Source organism: Haemaphysalis longicornis, unplaced genomic scaffold (genome assembly GCF_048455015.1).
Source record: "Haemaphysalis longicornis isolate Haplotype H1 unplaced genomic scaffold, Haemaphysalis longicornis Haplotype H1 scaffold_9, whole genome shotgun sequence".
Classification (NCBI taxonomy): domain Eukaryota; kingdom Metazoa; phylum Arthropoda; class Arachnida; order Ixodida; family Ixodidae; genus Haemaphysalis; species Haemaphysalis longicornis.
The window spans coordinates 33,915,945-33,935,959 of NW_027526460.1; the positions used below are offsets into that span (position 1 = coordinate 33,915,945).

General features: G+C 50.1%; 1 protein-coding gene across 3 annotated transcripts in view; it reads left to right on the plus strand.

Annotated features, from left to right (window-relative positions):
* LOC144152740 (uncharacterized) overlaps positions 1-20,015 on the plus strand; it is a 203,813-nt gene that overhangs the window by 55,760 nt on the left and 128,038 nt on the right. For 2 of the 3 annotated variants that reach the window (XM_077684156.1, XM_077684160.1), the window contains exon 2: positions 5,429-5,478. The exons of the other annotated variant lie outside the window; for it this stretch is intronic. The gene's annotated coding sequence lies outside the window, so the exon portion shown is untranslated. The remainder of the gene's footprint in view (positions 1-5,428; positions 5,479-20,015) is intronic. 3 annotated transcript variants of the gene reach the window in all.

Consider the following 20,015-nt stretch of genomic DNA (forward strand, 5'->3'; position numbering starts at 1 on the left):
AGCTAAGGATAATTATTTTCTTTCCCCTTCTCCTGCAACGGGAATATAGAAATGGAGAAAAAAAAAACAACTAAAGAATGCGATTTATCACACACGCGCAATGTCCACACCGTGCAAAAACAACTCTCTCGTACTTTGGGAAGGCGCAACTTTTTACAGTCGTGCTAGCCAGAGATAATCGGGGAGAGCCATCCTTACGGTGGGTGGCATTGCCGCACGTGGCGATGGCGATGTGTGCAGGCAGCGCGTGTAGGCAGCGCGTGTATTCGCGGAGGCCGCCTCGCGCGAGGCGTCATTACGGCGGCCGGAGCGAGACAATTAGACGGACGCCGGTGCCCCGTAATTGGAGGGAATTGCGAGCATCTAGCGGGACTCCAGCCGCTATCGCGTGGCCCCTTTCCTTTCAAAAGCTGACCGCGATTTTTCTGCGCCCTCTCACCCTCGTGCAGGCAACGTCACCGCCCGTGTACGCTTCGCTACTGCGCTCGCGTGCGTATAAATAGCGCCCGGTGCGTGGACTCCACACGTATGCGCGGCGTCGTAAAGCTCGCGCGCTTGATTAAAATCTGGCGTTCGACGCGCCGAAGCGACATGCACCGTGGCTTTGCGGAGGGCTACCAGACTAGCCTGGACTTCTGCAGAAGTTGCCAAAGCGGGAGCGTTGCGGTGGTTTATCCTCATCAGGTATAAAGCGTTCGCGGACTGAAATCGGACCGGTGACCTTGCTCTTGTCAGTGCAGTAGTTACTCTGCCCCCAGGCAGCGAGTGAGCGCGTTCTCGATGAGAGCCGTGAGAACATCGTCACCATTGAACCCCTTAGGGTTCGTCCTTCCTTCCTAAACGGTTTAGTTGACTCTATATCGATCGGTTGCAACTTGTTGAGTCCCGAGATAGCTTCATAAGTCTACCTACCGCTTTCCTCGGTGCGTATCAGTGTCAAAAAGGAGGATAAAGGTTGTTTTAAAGCTATTAAAATTCGCGCTGTGAAGCAGGAGTTACGTCGCAAATACACGCGTGCGTTAAAAGCCATGCAAAAGGTGCTACGCGAGAAATTTGGACGAATTTGTTTCAGATTGATTGTTCTTCTAATCCGCGTGGTCAACCTTTGCCTTCAAAAAATATTGCGCACGTTCTGTCTTTCTGCGAAAACTCTAATTTATAGTGTATCGTCTAAGTGGAGTGCATCTTCCGGCGGCGAAGCGCACAAGAGTCGTTTATAGAATTTCGTTGTCATATACAACGGCCGCCTTAAGCGTGAACAAGCATCCATCGCATCTTGACGGTTGCAGTTAAACATAGCTGCATATAATGTGCTGAGCGAGCGCGAAGCGTCATTCGAAATGACGTCATCGTTTCGTTCGCAAGCATTTTGACATTTAAAAGTTCGCGCCCTTTGACGCACCCCGCGAATGTCAGCGTACATAGGTGGAGGATTTTTGCATATATTTCAGTTGTGTTCGCAGTCTAAATGGCGCCGCAGTGAGCGCTACATGGAACACTCCAAGAAATAGCCGTAGATCGGCTTCCCTACGGCGCTCTAGAGGGACAAATAAGCGTGACCAAATGTGCGAATTTGGCGAATGATGTGGCCCAGCACGCACTCCGTCCGTCATGCGCCTGGACGCAGTGCTGCACATTTGAGGTGACTAATTTTAAAACTAAAAGGTCGGGGCAAATTCGAGGTCACAAGCAATTAGGGAAGGCTTCCGGTGACACGGCTGTTTGCCACTGGGTTCAATGTTGTTATATAGACCTGAGGTGTAAAACGTGAACTATACTTGCATGTGAGAAGTGTCCATCTTAAGTGTACAGTAAACACCTTGAATTCTGACCCATAAACAAGAGAGAGAGAGAGAGAGAGAGAGAGAGAGAGAGAGAGAGAGAGAGAGAGAGAGAGAGAGAGAGAGAGAGAGAGAGAGAGAGAGAGAGAGAGAGAGAGAGAGAGAGAGATTTGTCACGAGTCCTGAGATGTCAGCCGAGCTAAGATGCCTATCTCGCTGTGCCAGATGAATCTGCTGGCGTTGATATTGATAACGATGTAGATGTTGAAGGTGTAGCACACGCATTCACGACGTGCTGTGTGTACGCAGGGAAAGAAGCACAGGGTACACGAGGACAAGGCAGAGAAAACGTAAAACAACTGTCTCTTGAGGCATATCAAATCTATTAGGCTCGATGCCTCGTAGGCTCCGTCACTCGCGTCAGAATTGACGCTCTTTAGCCGCTTATTATGACGGCAGTCGGCGGCGGATTCGCTACGCCTTGACACGAAGATATACACGGGGGACCTTCGCGACAATAGCGTTTCGTGGCCAATAAAAAAGCGTGAAGAGCGTGGGGACGGCGCTGCTGGCCGCGTCGCATTCAGACGGACGTGCAGCCTTGCGGAGACATTCTAGCAACTCTTAGCGACGCTTGACACGTGCCACCTTTGCTCAACGCCAATTGTGCGGTGTGGTACTGTATGCACGCTTAAGAGCCTGGCAGGTGCGTGCGCAAAGGAAGGAGACGAGACGTCCCCCTTTTTCTTCTCGAGACGCGCATTGTTCCTCGCTTAGACGTGGCGTGCCGAAATATCTCGCGGTGTATAATACCGTCATTGCAAATGCATGCTGCTGGTTTCTTTATTTCCCGTTTTCTCTAGCTTGTTAACTGTGCAAACATTTGGAGACGCCGTCTAGGTGGCAATGTTAATGCACTGTGTCGACACCGTCTGAGACATTATCATCTATGCCTCAAAAAGCGGTCTATCTAGGGCTCTTTAGCCGTGGTGTACGTCATTTGTAAGTGATCTCTCTTCAAAACGACTTCATAAGGCCTGAGCCGCCCCTTCCCCTCTTCCCCCCGCTGGCCACAGACCTTCGTTTCCATTTAAGCTCCCAACAACAATAGCAACAACACGGCGTTGGAAATAAGTCACCAGTAGGGTTTGAGGTAGCCAATGGGAAGACTTGAGGAGTTAGCCGGGCGGTAAGGGGTCGTTGTAGACCATGCGTTACTTTACAAGCCCGTGTCTTTGTACCGGGGTATTCCTTGCTTGCTGCGGTGAGAACGACGCATTGACTCGAAGTGGATTCTCTTGAGTGACTACACGTACACAGTGCTTGCATGCGACTGCTGATTTGTAAGACGGAAGTTTGGATTTCGGGGCCGCCGCCCCCGTTGCCTTATCGCTCTTTGGCGCTGTTGTATTGAGCAGTATTCAAAGAATCTCTGGTCCGACCACTCTACTGCAGCGTAAATGGATCCATTCTCTTACTCGCTGAGCCTATGCGTTTCGTCTTCCACTCATCAGCCTTGCGCATGACGCCACTCACGCAGCCTTGTATAGAAGCAGTCTGAGCCTTGGGAAGTTTTCTACTGTTCTAACAGGAACATGCAGGAAATATGCTGCCAGAGACAACGTACGCCGATATTTGCAAAGTACACCCGCCCGAATATTTACCGATATCACGGGAGCGTCGACCGTTCTGTGCACCCGCGCCGTAAAACGGGGCGATACCGCAAACTCGGCTAGAGTTGCCGCATGCGCACTAAGCGCTGGCAGCGGCGGCCGTCGTCTGCTAGGCTGTTCCAAGAGCAGAACGCTGCCCGGATTCTTTTGTTTGCTTATCAAACTTCCTGCGGGACAGCCGCTAACAGTGCAAAGAGGGCAAGTGAAAGTGACTAAATCTCAAAATGTGAGTTTTTTGGCGATTTGTGAAGTACTTGGCGGCACGGGCTTTCTCGTTACCGAAGACGGCGAGCAGTGTGTTTAGCGGAGGTAAGGATTCTGGGTTGCACTCAACTCACAGAAGAGCCTAGCAGACGACGGACGTCTCAGCCAGTGCGTAGTGCGCATGCGGCAATTCTCTTGGTGTTTTCCATGTCACCCCGTCATACGGCGCTGATCAACCAAACGGTCGACGCTGCCGTGAAATTTACAAAACATTGGGCGGGCGTGCGCGTGATTCGAGGTTCGGGGGGCCAGTTGTTTACCAGCTGCTTTTGTTTGCCCTCTAGAACTCGCCATTCCGTCCCTCATTTTCCGCAATGGTCCCTTGAAGCTGGGTGTTCCTTTCATCTTGCCGGTTCCTTTTTGTCCGCCTCGATGTTCAGCACTGCATTTAAGCTTTCCCAGAGCATCGGTAAACAAGCGTCCACGTATTAAAAAAAGAAACGCTTTTGGTAAAGCGTCGTTCCTGTACATGGTCTAGAATAGGTGTCCTGTGGGACCCGGGAACGGGGTTTTCGTTGTATGCCTTGTCCCTTTGCATATTGCAACGAGGTCGAGCAGCGCTGCAGTGTACACTACGCGGGGGCTTAGTCGCATGCGTTAGTAATCAGGCTTCGGGAGAATTTTTTTTTCTTTTTGGTGCGATTGGCTTTGCGGCGCGTGGCACAAAGCCCGAGCTGGGTAGAGGCTTCAGCCTCGGGCTAATTACGGCCGCATTAGCTGCGCGGTCTGCTGGTGGTAGCCCTGCGAGAGCGGCCGTCGGTTCTGCAAACGTTAGAGACACCAGAAAACGCCTTCCAGATGAAATGAAAGCCCGTGCGTCACCTCTTCCTGCTCATTCTTGCATCTCAGCAACATGGGTTGTACTGACGTCACCTTATTAATAGAAACGTGCGTCGTTTCAGGTGATTTTAAAGCCCGTCGTTGGTTGTATTATGATGACACTGGCAGGAGGCTTTCGGTTCCACGAGTGTTGCTGATCCCACCCAGGGGGGCGCAAGGTCGTTGGTGCGACGCGTGCCTCTATCTGATTCCTAATCAACTTTATAGCCGCGTTCCGCAGCTTCTCTGGGCTCCATGCCGACAGAGCTAAGGTTGAAACCACCGCTTTGGATTTTTTTTTTCTTTATCTATGTCAGTCTAGGCCTGTAAGATGTTCACCTGGTTAGCGTGCATCTTCTGGGACTCTGGCTGTGGCTATGGCTGAAGGTTCTGAACAGGGTATTGAGCAGAAGGCTCTGAGTAAAAGTAAACACTGGACGGCATCAGTTTGGATCTATGCTGGATGGATTCACTATAGGGATGCAGTTTTTTAACTCGCAACAAGTTGTGGTGATGCTGCGAAAACAACTGTCAAGAACGCCACTTGGTCCTCAGGTATCTGGGGAAACCTTTGATGAAGTACAAATGGAGGAGGTGCCATAGCGAAGAGCAAATGCGCTTTGAAAGGTCTGTATAGCTGATTCAATAAAGTTAAGAAACGTGACTAGGGTTCGTAGCTGCGTAGCGCTGGCTAGGGCCAGAAAACACAGCTGTTGCCACTTATTCTGCTGTAGAAGTTTCGTCTGAGTCCCGCCTATTCGTCTCCGTGCACAAGTTTTTGAGACTGCTTTGAGACTGCTTTTGAGACTGCTATCATCACAACCTGTGATCTAGCGCATTCCTTCCAAACAGGAATTGAGGCTGAATTTCTTTCTTTTTTTTATTTTGCAGAGATGACGACCTCCTTGTGCTTCTTGGGTTGACTAAAGCCTGGACAAAGAGTAAGTGGTTCCGTAACTTTTGTACAGCGTGTTCTGACTTGGGCCTTACCCATCCCGCGTGAAGCTCCGCGACAACGACAAACATCTCTCGTTCGAATCGTTATCATGGTGGATACATAGGCGGTAAGGGGAAGGGGATGCAAGACGTCCTTTATATGTTTAAAGAGACTTCCGTACATGTTGAAGGTTGAAGAACCATAAGGACAACCCGTATAGTTGTCGACTTTTTTGAAGGAGCGGGATGCACGGTACCTTCGTTGCCGATTGATTGTAGGGTTTTACGCGCCGACGCAATGCAGGCGATGAGGCGCTCCGTAGTGGAGGGCTCCGGATTAATTTTGACCACCTGGGGATCTTTACCGTGCGCCGAAATCTGGTACACACGGGTGTTTTTACTTTTTGCCTCCATCAGAAAAGTGGCTGCCGCTGCCGGGAATCGAGCCCGCGTCCTCGTGCTCAGCAGCGCAACGCCTTAGCCACCGTGCCACCACGGCGGGTTCCGAAGCACTATCTGTGATGTGGTTGTCATTAGCTTTCTGTTCTTTTCTTGTGTTTGTTATTTTAAAAAAATGCTACACTTGTTACCGAGTGTGCGGCTGAATGTGCCGAAAATGTCACGTATGAAAGGTGTGTCGTTGGGGTCGCTTAGGTTTACATACTCACGAAGTGTTTCGTGAAAAAAAAAAAAAAAAAAAAAGGTACGAGTCAGCGCTTGTTGTGTCTTTTTAATGTTCTCCTCCCGTCCAGCCTCCGCGTTGCTGCTTGTATGATGAATACAAACTTTCTACCTTTTTATTGACGAAGGTGAATAGGAAAAGAACGTACAGCGCCCAATGTGTAGGCCACAATAGTGACGAAACATCTATAGTGCGTAAAGTAATTAATGACAAAAAATATAGGGTGACTTAACGCAGCTTCCTTCTGGAGGCGCAAACAGTTTGGATCATTTTGCCTCGCTAGGCGTGTACAAAATGATCTCACTTGTTATTTTTAACATGTGTACGTCGCATTTAGCACAAATTCCTGCTTTTGAATATTTGTTGGTGGTTTGTGCGCTTGTTTGGGACTCGGCATCTTTTCTACTGCGTTGGCATTTGTACTTTAGCGCTGAATGAAGGGGACATAAACGCCCTCGTCGAGTTCGCCTTGATAACTTATTTTGTACACACGCATGAACGATCACTCGTTATCACGCAGACACGTTCTCACCGTGTAGGGCTGGACTTGTAGATCTTGCTTGCCCGTTTTCAAGTATCTGCTGTCTATCGCTTCAACCAATTCTTCGTCGGGTTGACACGTGAACGTCAAAACAACCCAAGCACGCGAAATGAACATTAGGACAACTAACAACAGCAATGTATTGCGGTAAATACGCGCATCCGGACAATACAGCCCGGAGAACTAAGCGTGCCCGTTGCTCGCTCGTAGTACGCGAAAGAAAAACAACCCTTCATCACCCGTGGTCCAGCTTTCTCGCGCTGTTCTGTCGCTCCGAGGCGCCGGGCAGCACGAAAGGTCACAAGGCGCCCTGGCGCCGTCGCCGGATCCCCTTCGGTCACGGCTGACGTCTCCTACAGCAGAGAGAGGACTCCGGCGAGCAACCTCTGCGCAGTCTCCGGGCCTGCCGCCGGCCCGGGCGGGCAGCAGCAATTAGCGTGGGCGACGGTTGCCCACGGGGGCAAGCCGTGAGGGGAAGGCGGCTCTGAAGGATTGCCCTGAGATTGAGCGGCTTCGCAGACGTCGCCAGCAGCAGCGCTAGCCGCGGCACGGCTCAGAGCTGGAGAGATGTTAGGGGCGAGTGGGAAGGAACGAACGAGCGTCACCTGCGTTGTCTATTATTCGTAGCCGCCCTGTATCTTCCATCCAGCCTTCTCGTCTGAAACACTCCCCTTGCTCTCAAGCTCCCGGTTTCGCGACGACAGGGCAGCGGAAACACGGTGGGAGGGCGAGGGTGATGGAACAACGTGACCCCGTGTCTCCGCTTCTCACCTTTCTGCGGGTGTCCCCCTTTCTCGCTCTAGATCATACTGCTCGACCCTCGCTGGAGACGTTAATGCCCCACGTTTACACTTTCGTGACGGCCGGCGGCCGGCCGGCCTAGTAGTTGCCGCGGCCTCTCCCTTTTTCGTCTTCCGTCTTGCTTGCTGCCCCGGCGTGTCGCTTTCTCCGACGCGTAATTGCGCACCGCAGAGAAGCCGAGCCTCCGGGATTGCTGCCGCTCGGATTACGCTGACCATGTTTCGTTTCCTTTTTGTTTTCTGTCGTCCAGTCCTTGGTAGGCTTTTTTCCCCTCCTTACCGCGGTTAGAACGACTCTCGTGGAGAAAATTTCGGTAATGAGAATGTCGGCTAAATGTATCTTGTTCCCGGTGTTGCTTGGTGTTGCTTTATTGGAATGGAAAAGTCTGACTCCGTCGTATTCGTGCGTATTTAAATTTACTCGCGGAAAGTCGGAATTTCGGCGCATGTTAGTAGGGAAAAAATGCAGAAAAAGCCGCTCTGCTGTATACCAAGCACCCTTGAGTCGGCTTCACTGCCAAACGCAGATGCATTGCTTGAAAAACATTTATTTTGGGGCACTATAAGAAGTCTGTTACCAAAGTATTATGTCCCAGGGACCTTTTATTAGGTACCTTCATAAGACCCTATGTATCCCTATGAGACTCTGAGCCCTTCAAAGTCGGCTTCACCACTCTACACAATTGCATTGATAGGAATAAAAATCAAAATCCCTTTTGGCTCCGAACACCTTACAATAATAACAGATTCCCAGCAAGCCTGCCGTAACATTCAACGTGGGCGCATCTCACATCCGGCATTACGCATCGATCAATCCCCTCACCGAGCTGTCTGGACCCCTGTCGTTTGGACCCCTCGCCACTCGTCCCTCGAGGGAAATGAGGCGGCTCACGCCGCTGCCCGCGCCCTTCCACACCGGGCATTCCCCTCAGGAACAGAACCCACGGTCCAGCCCTCCTCCACCTCCTGCTGTTCCATCACGCTACCACGACATGCTGCACCATTATCGCAACCTTCGCCTTACTTTGCCTCAACCTCACCCTGAACTAACCAAGGAGGAAGCGAAGCAATCATCTGGCGTCGATTACAAACAAACACCTATTACAACGCACCCATCCTCCATGCTATTTCTACCCAATACACCCGCAGCTGTCACTTCTGCCCCTCTCTTAATACTACCTACCACATGGTGTGGATCTGTCATCGCTTACCCCCAATCTCAAACCATCCCCAGAGCAGTGGGAGGACCTGCTGACCAGCTTCCGTCGCGCTGACCAGATCTTTGTGGTCGCCCGTGCCAGGGCTGCAGCCAAGGTCCAAAAGTACCTGGACTAAGGCGAACCCACCCCACCTAGTGACGGCTCAACCACCACCGTTTGCTCTATTAAATGTTTATTCTCTCTCTCTCTCTCTCCCTTTTTAAGAGAAAAATAAATGGTCAAAACGCGAAGCTTTCTCCCATTCAACCTGAGTGAAATACCAAAATCCGAACTGCTTCAACCGTGTCGGAATGCAATCGGATAGACGTCGGCTTCATGGCGCGAGGGACCCAGACTCCATTCAAACCACGGGAAGCGTTTTTTTCCTGAAATGCTTCGCGTTTCTTCTTCTTCTTCTTCCTCTTCTTCTTCTTCTTCTTCTCCTTTTCCTTCTTCTTGTGCCCTTTGTTGAAACCCATTGCGTAAAGTTGGCTTTCCTGCAGTGCGCTTTGCTGTTACAGTCTACAGCGCAAGTGAGGCATAGATAGTTTCGCCTTAAAATTTTTTTTCAGGGTCAATATAAAGAGTCTGAATTACACTACGAAAGCCCTAGCGCGTTTTATTAACAGCGTTCTGGTATGCGGCGGCAAAAGCGTGAAACATCCAACATTACAGGCGGACAGATGGATTTACTCGTTCAGTCCGCATAGACGTGTTTATTAAGCACTCACAAATGAAGTACCTATCGAGTACGAATAATAAACCTGTACGTCGTGTTGTTCGCCTCGCGGCGGGTCTTTGCGTACTCGTGAACTAACTGACCTGAGCGCTAAATGTTCCCAGGCATGTAGGAAACTATACTGCTGCGAGATTCAAAACCAGTGTGCTGTTTTTACCTCTGCGCTGTGCTTGAAAAGCACCATCAGCATTACTGCCTCCGGTCTTCTTTCCTGGTAGATGGTATTTTCAGCAAAGCCCTCGAGTTGGGACAGTTTTCGTCTGGCGGTAAGCGCATACGCGAAGAAGTGGTGGTGGTGTGTTCGGAAGGCGGACGTGTCTCGAAATTAACGTCGACGTGCGCGATCCCTCCCCGCTCTCGCGTTCTTCGTCGCCCTTGGCGCCCCGTACGCTCCTCCTCCTTTGCCGGCCGCTTTTGCTGTTTTGCGGCCGTGCTGCTTTCGGGGCCAAAAGCGAACGCGGAACAGCAGCTCGGCGACGCTAATGGCGCGTTGTTCGGGGCCCTCGCGCGACTAACAAAAACAGAGCTGCGCCATTTGCCACCGCTGATGACGGCTGGCGTGCCGCCTGGCATGGACCGTCGCAGCGCTGGCGCCTTTTTGTGTGTGTGTGTGCACGTAGAAACGCCGAACGTGGCTCGCGGGTGCGCTGTTGGCTGTCGCAGCTTGCCGGCATGAATCGGAAGGTTCCGCAGCCACATGAGGTGGAGGGGAGGGCCCAGCACAGCACACGCGACGACATCCTTCCTCTGGTCGAAAACAAATTCGAGCCGTTCGCATGCCTTTTTAATACTTCGATGACAGACTGGGAGGAGGAGGAGGAGGAAGAGGAGGAAGGGACAGCGACGATGATAATGCAGACTATGGTTAAGGAGGTAATTGGGGGAAAGAAGAAGAAGAAGAAGACGAAAACGTGGAAGCGGATGAAGAGAAAATGGAGGGGGAAGAAGAAGAGGAAGAGCAGGAAGAACTTCTGAGCCTCCTAGAAAACTTTAATAGATTCCCCCTCTGATTGGATTCCTTACGCTGTCAACTTACGTAATTGGTTTAAGGCTTTTCCAGTTATTTTTTCATCTTAAATATTTACTTTCAAAAAGTATTTTAAACCTCCCTAAATTTCCTATTTACAGGAGCTTGTAAATAAATAAGATCTTTTTTCGTACCCCTGATGTTTGGCTGATCCCCTGTTTGGGTGTGTGCCCTCCTCCTCCTCTTCCTCCTCCTCCTCCTCCTCGCAATACTCATCATCATCATCACCACTTCAGCATTCATGTTGTGACTCCAGTCAGAACTGCTTGAGGGTATGGTTTTCGAAGCTAACTCTCCAGGGATGGCAGCTTCTCTGGTCTGCTTGTCAAGTACATGCCGTCGGCGCGTAACCATCTATCTGCTCGCGTGAGAAAAGACTTCACTGCTCGCATTAGGGTGAAATGCCACTGCTTTTCGCAATCGCCGCGCTGCTCTTCGCGCGCGAGACAGTTTTAATGAACTTGCGAGGTCAGTTGGAAAGACGGACGGACTGGTATCGAGCGGGGAAGGGGTATTCTAAAAGTGCGTACGCATTGAAACGCAGTGCTAGGTGCCCTACAAAAATAGTTTCCCTCGTCGCCCCCCTCCCCCTTAATGGCAGGCACTCACGAGTCTCAAGATTGGGTAGAAAAGCATCGACATGGAATGCCTTACCTAAGAACGGACGGAGCACATCTGCTCCGGCAGGAGGGAGAAATGGCGCAAAAAAGAAAAAAAAAAGGGTTGACAGCTGCGCCCTCTTGTTGACACCTTTACAGCTTTTGCCTTGAAATGGTTCTTAAAGAGCTGCTCCCAACATCTTGCTCCGCATAGGAGCGTGGGAGGAACGGGTGTTGCCCGCGGCCGCCAAGCCGGAAAGCGGACCCCACGGACGAGAGCGCGTATAAATCACGCTCGCTTCTTGCGCGCCGTTGGATCGTGGCAGGGGGCGGATTTTAAAAGGCGCTCAAACTTTCTCCCGGCTCCTTCTTTTATTTTTCTTTACTTTCTTGCTTTAAATAAGGGGCGGCTGCCGGAGCGCATTTTCGAAGCCTTGCCGTACGTGACTGAAAATAGATTGGGCCTCGCAGCAGGCTGAGTTCTGTAGCGGCTCCGATTCCGCCTCCTGTTCCTTTGCGTCCGCTGTTATTTTGTTTCTTTCGCGCAACAGTTGCAAGGACTCGTAAATTTTTCGTTCGCTGGTGCGGCTAGAGATGATTGAGCTGACTCTTGCTTCTCCGGAGTGGGTGTATTCTATGTAGTCTTCAACGGGACGCGAAAACTAAGTTTGCTGGGAGAAGAGGCTATGACACATGACTTCGTTTTTATGCCTTGGTGCTTCGTGGTTAAATATATATCGCACGCGCAGTTCGTACGGAAGTCGGCGCAAATTCGGATATTTTGTTTTGGATAGCAGTTCTCGGTGCAACATTAAATAAATAAATAGTCTACTACATATGTTTATATTGCTCTGTTCACTGCTTCAATTCAAAAACTTGAGATGGTTGGAACGGTTCTTTTGATGTGAAGTTATTACATGGTCCACGAAGCAAAGAAACTGGTGTAGGAGGCGTCTGTAGCAGCGAAATGGCTTCCAAAACCACGTGACTACGGCGCGTTCTTAAATGCGAGCTTCGCTTTTATGAAACACATAGAAAAAATATAGGCTGGTTCCACGCCTGCGAAATCTGCTGAAACATCCGGACTGACTTAATTCGGCAAGCTGGCGGCCACCTTACGCAGGGGCGGGGGTCGCTCGTAACGCCACTCGCCGCGGTATGTACGACGTACTCGGTGCTCAACCACGGAGGTCTGGTAGTTTACCTGTGCATATATAGGGCGGTGGAGATCGCGCACTGGACGGCCGTCGAGGTGGTGGCGCCATCTGTCGGCCCAGCGAAGTACCTTCGCCTGGCATGACGGACATCAACGGACATTGCGAGCCCCTAAACAGCTTCTATGTTAAAAGAACCGCGCTGCTAGGCAATGCCTGGGCATGCGCAGAATCTTGTGTAAAGCGGAGAGTGCGGCGGCTCTGCGGCGGCGTTCAGCATCCGGCGGCAGCGACACGTCAGCAAGCATGCGCCGCGCTGGCCCCACCCGGCGGGGCAACGGTCACCAGCTGTCCAGGCCGCTGTGTGCGCAAAATGATTGCTGTCTAGAGCCAACATGCCCACGAAGAAACTATAAGCAGCACAAATTTAATCACGAAACTATAGTTCATTTCAAAAGCTACGCGCAGCACTGCGGAGGATACATTGTTGTCAACAGTCCGCCCACTCAGGGCGCCTAACTCAGAGTGAAGGAAGCGACAAACGGCGCCGGGGCCTTGCTGTTCTATACCTGCTGAGAGGGGAGAAGGCAATGCCCTTTCAAGGCCCCCTTCACAGGGAGTTAGGCGCCCTTGTTTGGAGGATTGTCGACAACAATGTAGCCTCCACAGTGCTGCACGTAGCTTGTGGAGGGAACTATAAAACATATTACTCGCAGCGTAAAACTAATGTGCACTCAGCGGAGTTCAATCGGACAGCTCATAACAATTGCTGTTTCTTCAACTAGAGAGATAGTTGAGCTTGAACTGCCCTGCGTTGCTTCTAAGTGCCCGTGGCTTTGCAGGAAACGGAGAAATGCAGCTGTGTTAACCAAGCAAGGTCGTCCGTGGTCACGCAGTGGATAATGTATAGGCTCCGATAGACTAGAGCGCAGCGCAGTGCTGCGGGCAGGAGGCTTTGAAGCCGGCTGTGTGTTGTTTGGACAGCATACTGTAGTGCGCATTTTGTATTCGTGCAGTTCACCGGCCTTGCAATCGTCGTTCTACTCAGTTCAGGGACACAGATAAGCTAAGCTACGCTTTTTTTTTTTTTTTCAATGCCGACACGCATCTGTAGCACATCTGTGCCAAAACTGAACTCTCAAACGCACACTTGGTTCGCTCTCATAAAACGGCATACACTGACATTTATTTATTTTTCGCGTTCAAAAGGCTGCAGGGGGGGTTGTGGAGAGGAGAGCTGCATATATGGTCGGTGACCGCATTAGGCATTGATAGAACCATTCATGGCAGTGGTGACGTAGGTCGTTCATTATTTTCCGAAACATCGTATCATTGTCGTTCTTGGGGGATGGTGTACGAACATTTGGAGGGAATAATCCGCCTTAATGCGTGATCATCACTGACGCATAAAATTCACTCTGTTGCCGAAAAAATCGGCCTCCCCAGGTCCTTGTGGCTAGAAAGATTCCCAATGGCTGCGTGTGGCCTGAAACCTCTCAACAGTTGCAGTTGGGAGAGAACGCGGGTATGATCGGCCTAATGTTTCCATTGGCTACGAACGAACGTATGTGCCGGTTAGACGTCCACACTGACTGCTACGCGGATGTGGTTGCTAGCGGCTCACACAACGGCCAGACGTTAGCCCTAACAGTGCTCGCTGAGTTCTAACGTCGTCAACCGGTACACACAGCTCGACGTACTATGAGTGATGCATACGCCGCGAATACAACAACATCATCATCATCACCACCACCACCACCACCACCACCACCACCACCACCCTATATCTACGCCCACTGCAGGGCAAAGGCCTCTCCCATTAATCTCCAATTATCCCGGTCCTGTGCTAACTGCGACCAATTTATCCCCGCAAACTTCTTGATCTCATCTGCCCATTTAACTTTCGTCCGCCCCCTGCAACGCTTGCTTTCTCTAGGGATCCACTCTGTTACCCTCAATGACCAACGGTTGCTATCCTACGCATTACATGCCCTCCCCACGTCCATTTCTTCTTCTTAATTTCTGCTAATATCTCCTTAACACGCGTTTGTTCCCTGACCCACTCCGCTCTCTTCTTGTCCCTTAATGTTACACCTATCATCTTCAGTTCCATTGCTCGCTGAGTCGTCCTCAATTTAAGTTGAACCCTCTTAGTCAGCCTCCAAGTTTCTGCCCCGTAGGTGAGTACGGGTAAGATGCAGCTGTCATACACTTTCTTCTTCAGGGACAATGGTAGGCTGCCATTCATTATCTGAGAATGCCGGCTGAATACAACGTAACCACTCAAAAGGATTGACCAGTGACGACGGCAGTTGTCCTACGGCGCTCTATTTAATCGCGCTCTCACCCCAGCTGAGCTGCGCGAGCATGCACAGTTCGAGAACTGGCGCTTTACGCTCCGGAATTGCACCCGCGCATGAAGCTTTTCGTGGTGCGCCGGTGCGGCAAGGGAAAGGTGTCTGCCGTGCCCTCACTGTCTCTATGCGCAACGTCATACTTGTCTGTATGTATGTTGGAGTGATCTTAGATATAGATTTACGTTAGAAGAACAGCCCCTTCTCAGGCAGTAGGTGCAGCGAAAGGCGGCCTCTTTTCAGCAGCTTCCGAACCGAATTAAGTTCTCGGCAGCCGTCACTTGGCATCCGTCTTCGCCGGTTCATTGCGTATCATGCGGCCATCGATATGCGGGTGTGGGCAGTGTTTGGCTTCGCAGATGAACGCCTCGCTTGCCCCGCCCGCCAACGTATGGCTTTCGCTTTGCCAAACCCGTGACCCACGCGTCGTTGATGCATATGAAGCAATGATAGCCCACCTTTTACGCTTTCCAGGGCAGATACGAAATCTGTTTTGTGCGTTTATGCATGTCGGTGCGTGAGCGAATCTGTAACGGTACGGAAGCTGCGAGCGCTCTCTCCGGGCGGTTTCCACTCTGTGAAGGTCGCGCCAGCGTTTTTTCGTTCTTGTACTCTTACGAAGCCGAGGCTTGAGCGAGTTCATGGAAGTGTATCGTAGGTTACACCCTCGTGGGTTGGCGCTCGTCGCGAGCGATCTTAATGATGCCGACCTCGGGGCTAATTAAGATCCCGCAAAGATACCAGGGCGCGCAGTATACCCCCGCTGTCAGCTCAAATCGTATCGGCAACGCGCGCCGTGGGAGCTGTCGGGCATCATAACTAATTTGCGCCCCACTTCACCCAAAGAAGTGAAAGGATATACATACACATATGTCTATATATTTGTTGCGGAAAACCTCCGCTTAATAGGGATTGCTCATAATACGAACAAATTTTTATGGTCCCGTCGAGTCCGTATTAACGAGAATCTACTGTGTCTTCTATGTGCGCGTGTGTGCGTGTGTATAATATATATATATATATATATATATATATATATATATATATATATATATATATATATATATATATATATATATATATATATATATATATATATATATATATATATATATATATATATATATATATAGAGAGAGAGAGAGAGAGAGAGAGAGAGAGAGAGAAAGAGAGAGAGAGAGAGAGAGCTTTTTCTCCATAGGCTCGGCATTTATCAGCTTCTCGAAAGTGACACGTTAGGCTGACGGAAGTATTCTTTTGAGTACATTGTATGTATAGGACACCAAAATTTGCCCCATAAGGTAACACTGTAAGTGGGTATTCGGGGTTGAGCTTGATCAAGCACTAGGGTAGGAAAACAAAATACAAGTTAAGCCATGTGGTGCTTCTTGTGCAAAAAAAAAAAAAAAAATCTCAATATACAAAAAAACTAAACTGAACGGGCCTGGCATTCGCCGTCGTCGTGCATTCCTAGTACTGAATTCGCAAATGATAAAATGGAGCACCTGCCGTTACGATGCGGTCGTATACAGCGCCAACTGCAAGCAGAGAAAAAAATGCGTGGGACTTGAGGCCTGCATTTTTGGTTGTAGGTTGACGCTTCTTGCAGAAAATCAGCTTTAAATAAAACCATTTCACGGAGAAAGCGCTCACCTTAGCGCGCAAAAGTAAGACGGAAGGCGGAGAAAGTGTTTCGGCGCCGCTCGTTTTCTCCTTCGCAGCCGGGCTTCACGACGTCGGGCGGCGCGAGTGTTCTTTTCCTGACCCAGAAATAGTGGCTGCGCTGACCAGACGGCCGATGTTCTCTCTTTAATGAGAAAAGGCGAACAGGTAGCGTCGGTGCTCTGGACGCGGCGTGTTCGGGGCGTGGTCGCGTTCGCGCTGTTGCCGACGGCCGGATGGAGCAGTCGGGCCGAAAGAGCCCGAATGTCCCGACAGTTGCGTGCAACGGAGCCGGCGCTGGGCTGCTAACGCTCATCACCGCCCGCTCTTCGCTCGCGAGATAACAGCTACTTACAGTCGCGCTCGGTATGACGTGGAAATCTCATTATCACTCATATAATGGAAGTCTATAATTGAACCCGTAAGCACTAGAAATGGCCTTGAAGTTACTCTATTAATGAAGCCATTGCCTGGCACAGGCACATTTTTTTTTTTTTTTTACCGTAAGCTGTGCCATGAACTGCATTTGGTCTAATTGAATGACCGTTAAATGAATCTATTCCGACGTAGGGCTCACTTACCGTGGTGTGTTCCGAAAATGTTGCGAATTTACGGCATATATGTGTATATATATATGTGTGTATATATATGTGTATATCTAGCGAATATATATCGCTAGATAGCCTGCTATGAGGACCCATCGATTTGCAGCCGACTTTGAAGGAGAGAGGGGGTGCTCGACGGCGCGGGTGATTAGAATGAATGAATGAATGAATGAATGAAATCTTTATTGAAAACAACAGGTGCAGTTGTTAGGGCACCTGCCCGGTGGAGGGGATCCCTAGTCCGGGATCACCTGGCTGCGCCTGGCTGCGCGGGCCCTTTGCACCAGGTCAAGCTGGAACGTAGGGTCCCTGCTGGTCAACCGCGCCGTCCACTGTTGTATGGGGGGGGGGGATTGGTTGCAGGTCCGGTGTGGATAGTGCGTACATGACTGGGTGGTTGCTGAATAACTTACTAATCCTTTGTCATTGGTAACAGGGAATTATTGTCTCTCAATAGTGGGGTGGGGGGGGGGGGGGGGTCACTAGTACATTGTATGTAGTGTATGTAGGAGTGAAAGCAAGCTGTATATGTGAACCAATAAACAATGAAATAAAATGGTCAATTCGTCGTTAGACACTTGAGATAAAAGGCGCAGAAAACATTGCACCTGCATCAACACCAATCTACTTTTATGTTCAGGTTATCAACTTGCGCGATTATTCTCGCAGCGTGTATTCGACGTCTATTTTAATCTCGCACTTACTCACACTTGCAACCTACTAACGATACAGGAGACTCTGTCCGCAAACGTTCATTCGGCACACTCGCAGATGCCGATCGCACAGCCGCTTTCATCAACCCGGGGAGCGCCAAAGCGCCGCTTCATCTGCCCAACTTGGTCCCGTCCTTTAGGTATATTTATATCAGCCACGATGGTTGTCGTTGCGCGGTGTCTAGGAGAAATAAAAAGAAATGGTAAGCCGAGTCTTGACACACTGCAGCCGCATGCATGCATACACAGAAAAGAACTACAGAACATGACACGAAGGCCGTGCCGACAGCAGAGGCGGCTTTCAGGAGGCGTCGTTGTCTCCGTCGTGGCCCTGCTTGGAATGTCACCGCGCAACACCGCCAAGATCGAAATGACTCCTCCGCCTACCGCAATTATCGTTCGGAGATAGGTCTCGTGACCCGTTATGTTTGAATGGTTGGAAAAGAAACTTGTTCAGTAGGCTGTGTCTGATGTTTTGGAAGAACGCCTAATGCAAGTCGCGGGGAAAGGTAAAGTGATGCTTTCTGACCTAGGAGGTGTTTGCCGAGCGCGTGCAGCGCGGCGTGGTCGTGTCGCCGACTGGCGACAATGGCCCGGAGAGCAGCCGGAGGCAAGGGCCGTTATTCTCGGACAGCCGTTATCTCGCCTCCCTTCTCGGCTTTCGCCCGCGGCGAACATCGTTGGCCGCACGCGCGCTCTGGCCGCCCGGTGGGGGTGTCCCTTTTTGTAGTGGCTGTACACCCTGCGGGAATGCTTCTGCATGCGTGCGCTCACCCGTGTTTCACACAGAGTCTGCCGGAAATGTTGCGCTCCAGAGAAACTTATGGGCCATAAATACTGGTTATGGAGTTCGTAGCAGCTGACCAAGCCTTTAACCGAAGTAGTATATCCGCACCGCTAAATCCGAAGCTACCAATAATACTTGTTTTATCATCGCACAGGATCTAGTGCGAGCAAAGGTTTGCTCGTTCGTACGCACATACGCCACAGAATTCTCATCACCATCATCATAATCGAATCCCCCATACCGCTGGGAAAGGGGGGGAGGTGGGTTGCACCTGGGTCATGAGCCTGCTCTCCGTGGTGGAAGAAAGGCACAATCCCACACCTCATGTAATTGCGTAGCGGGCGGAGGGAACGAGTTCGGTATCGGGATCCTTACGAAGGACAGGGGCATATATGAGTAGAAAACCGTGTTGATTGGCAAACCAGCGTACACCTCGGGCAGTGGTGCGAGAATCCCCCTCCTTGGCCCGACCTCCCCTGCGAAGTGCGCCGTGGGGTCGAAATGTCGAATCGAGGGGTCGGGCTTTGGTACGTCGTGCATGTCGGTCTTTCTGATTTGCAGCCGTCTGCAAGTTTTTCACCATCTGCGAATTCTAGGTTCGTGCTCTGTCCGCAATCTGAGGTAGCACGTTTCTTAATTTACCGTAAACAAAGAGTTTCTGCCAGGTATTTAACAGAAAGCGTTGAATTCGGCACCGAGGGCAAAAGGGGATTTACAAAAATGATTAATTATCTTCACGCAAACCTGTAGTGGCGGAGATATTAAGGTCTCATTAAAGATAAGTGGCTAACACTAATTTAACCCACTGCAATGAAGAAAAATCAACGTAGCGCTTATTTTTATCAGGTGTTTTGAGAGATATACTTCTGCTGTGGTCGGCAACCCTCAGCAACAGTTTCATCATTGTACCTGTGTTCTTAACTTACTCAAAGAAAAAAAAGGGTATGTGCTCAGCTTTCTTGAACTGCCCAAGATTCTCGCAATGAGGTATCGTTAGACGATGCTCAGGAATGAAAAAGCATTGCCGACAAAACAGGACTTAATAACTGTACAGCGAGTCAATCTGTGATTTGGGCTGAAATTTCCCGAAAAGTCGGCATAAATTGTTTTTCAGCACCTCATTTAACAAGGCAGTGCTAAATTGCAGTTGTATATATTTTTTATTTTGCCTACTTTTCGCGTAGGTGGGTCCTTGCGAAAGCGCCGAGGCTATTTTCGAAAGATTTCAGGCGCCGTTTATTATCCGTCACTCTTTCCCGCTTGCACGACTTGGAACGGCTCAACTGAGAATCCATTTTCATTAGACGGAATTGAAAGCTCCAACCGACTTCATCCATTTAGATTCTCCGTTCTCTCAGCGACTGGGGGAGAACCTCTTACTGCTAACGTTCTAGATGAAATGTCCCTGTCCCGTGATTTCTTTTTCGTTTGTTTTTTGTTTCCTTTTACTTGCCTCTTAAAACTCCCGGTGTTGAGGTTTTATTGTACGGTCACCATTATCATTGACGAGAACGAAAAGGCGATACGCTCACTTTTTATCTTCGCACGCGCTACTTCATTGCAGTTTCATTCTTATGCAGCACTTTTGCGGCCGCCGTTTCATTCGTGATTTCTCGCCCTGTAATATTGCAGTAGTTGTTGTGATAACCGTATTTTTGCGGGAATACCCGCATCAATAAT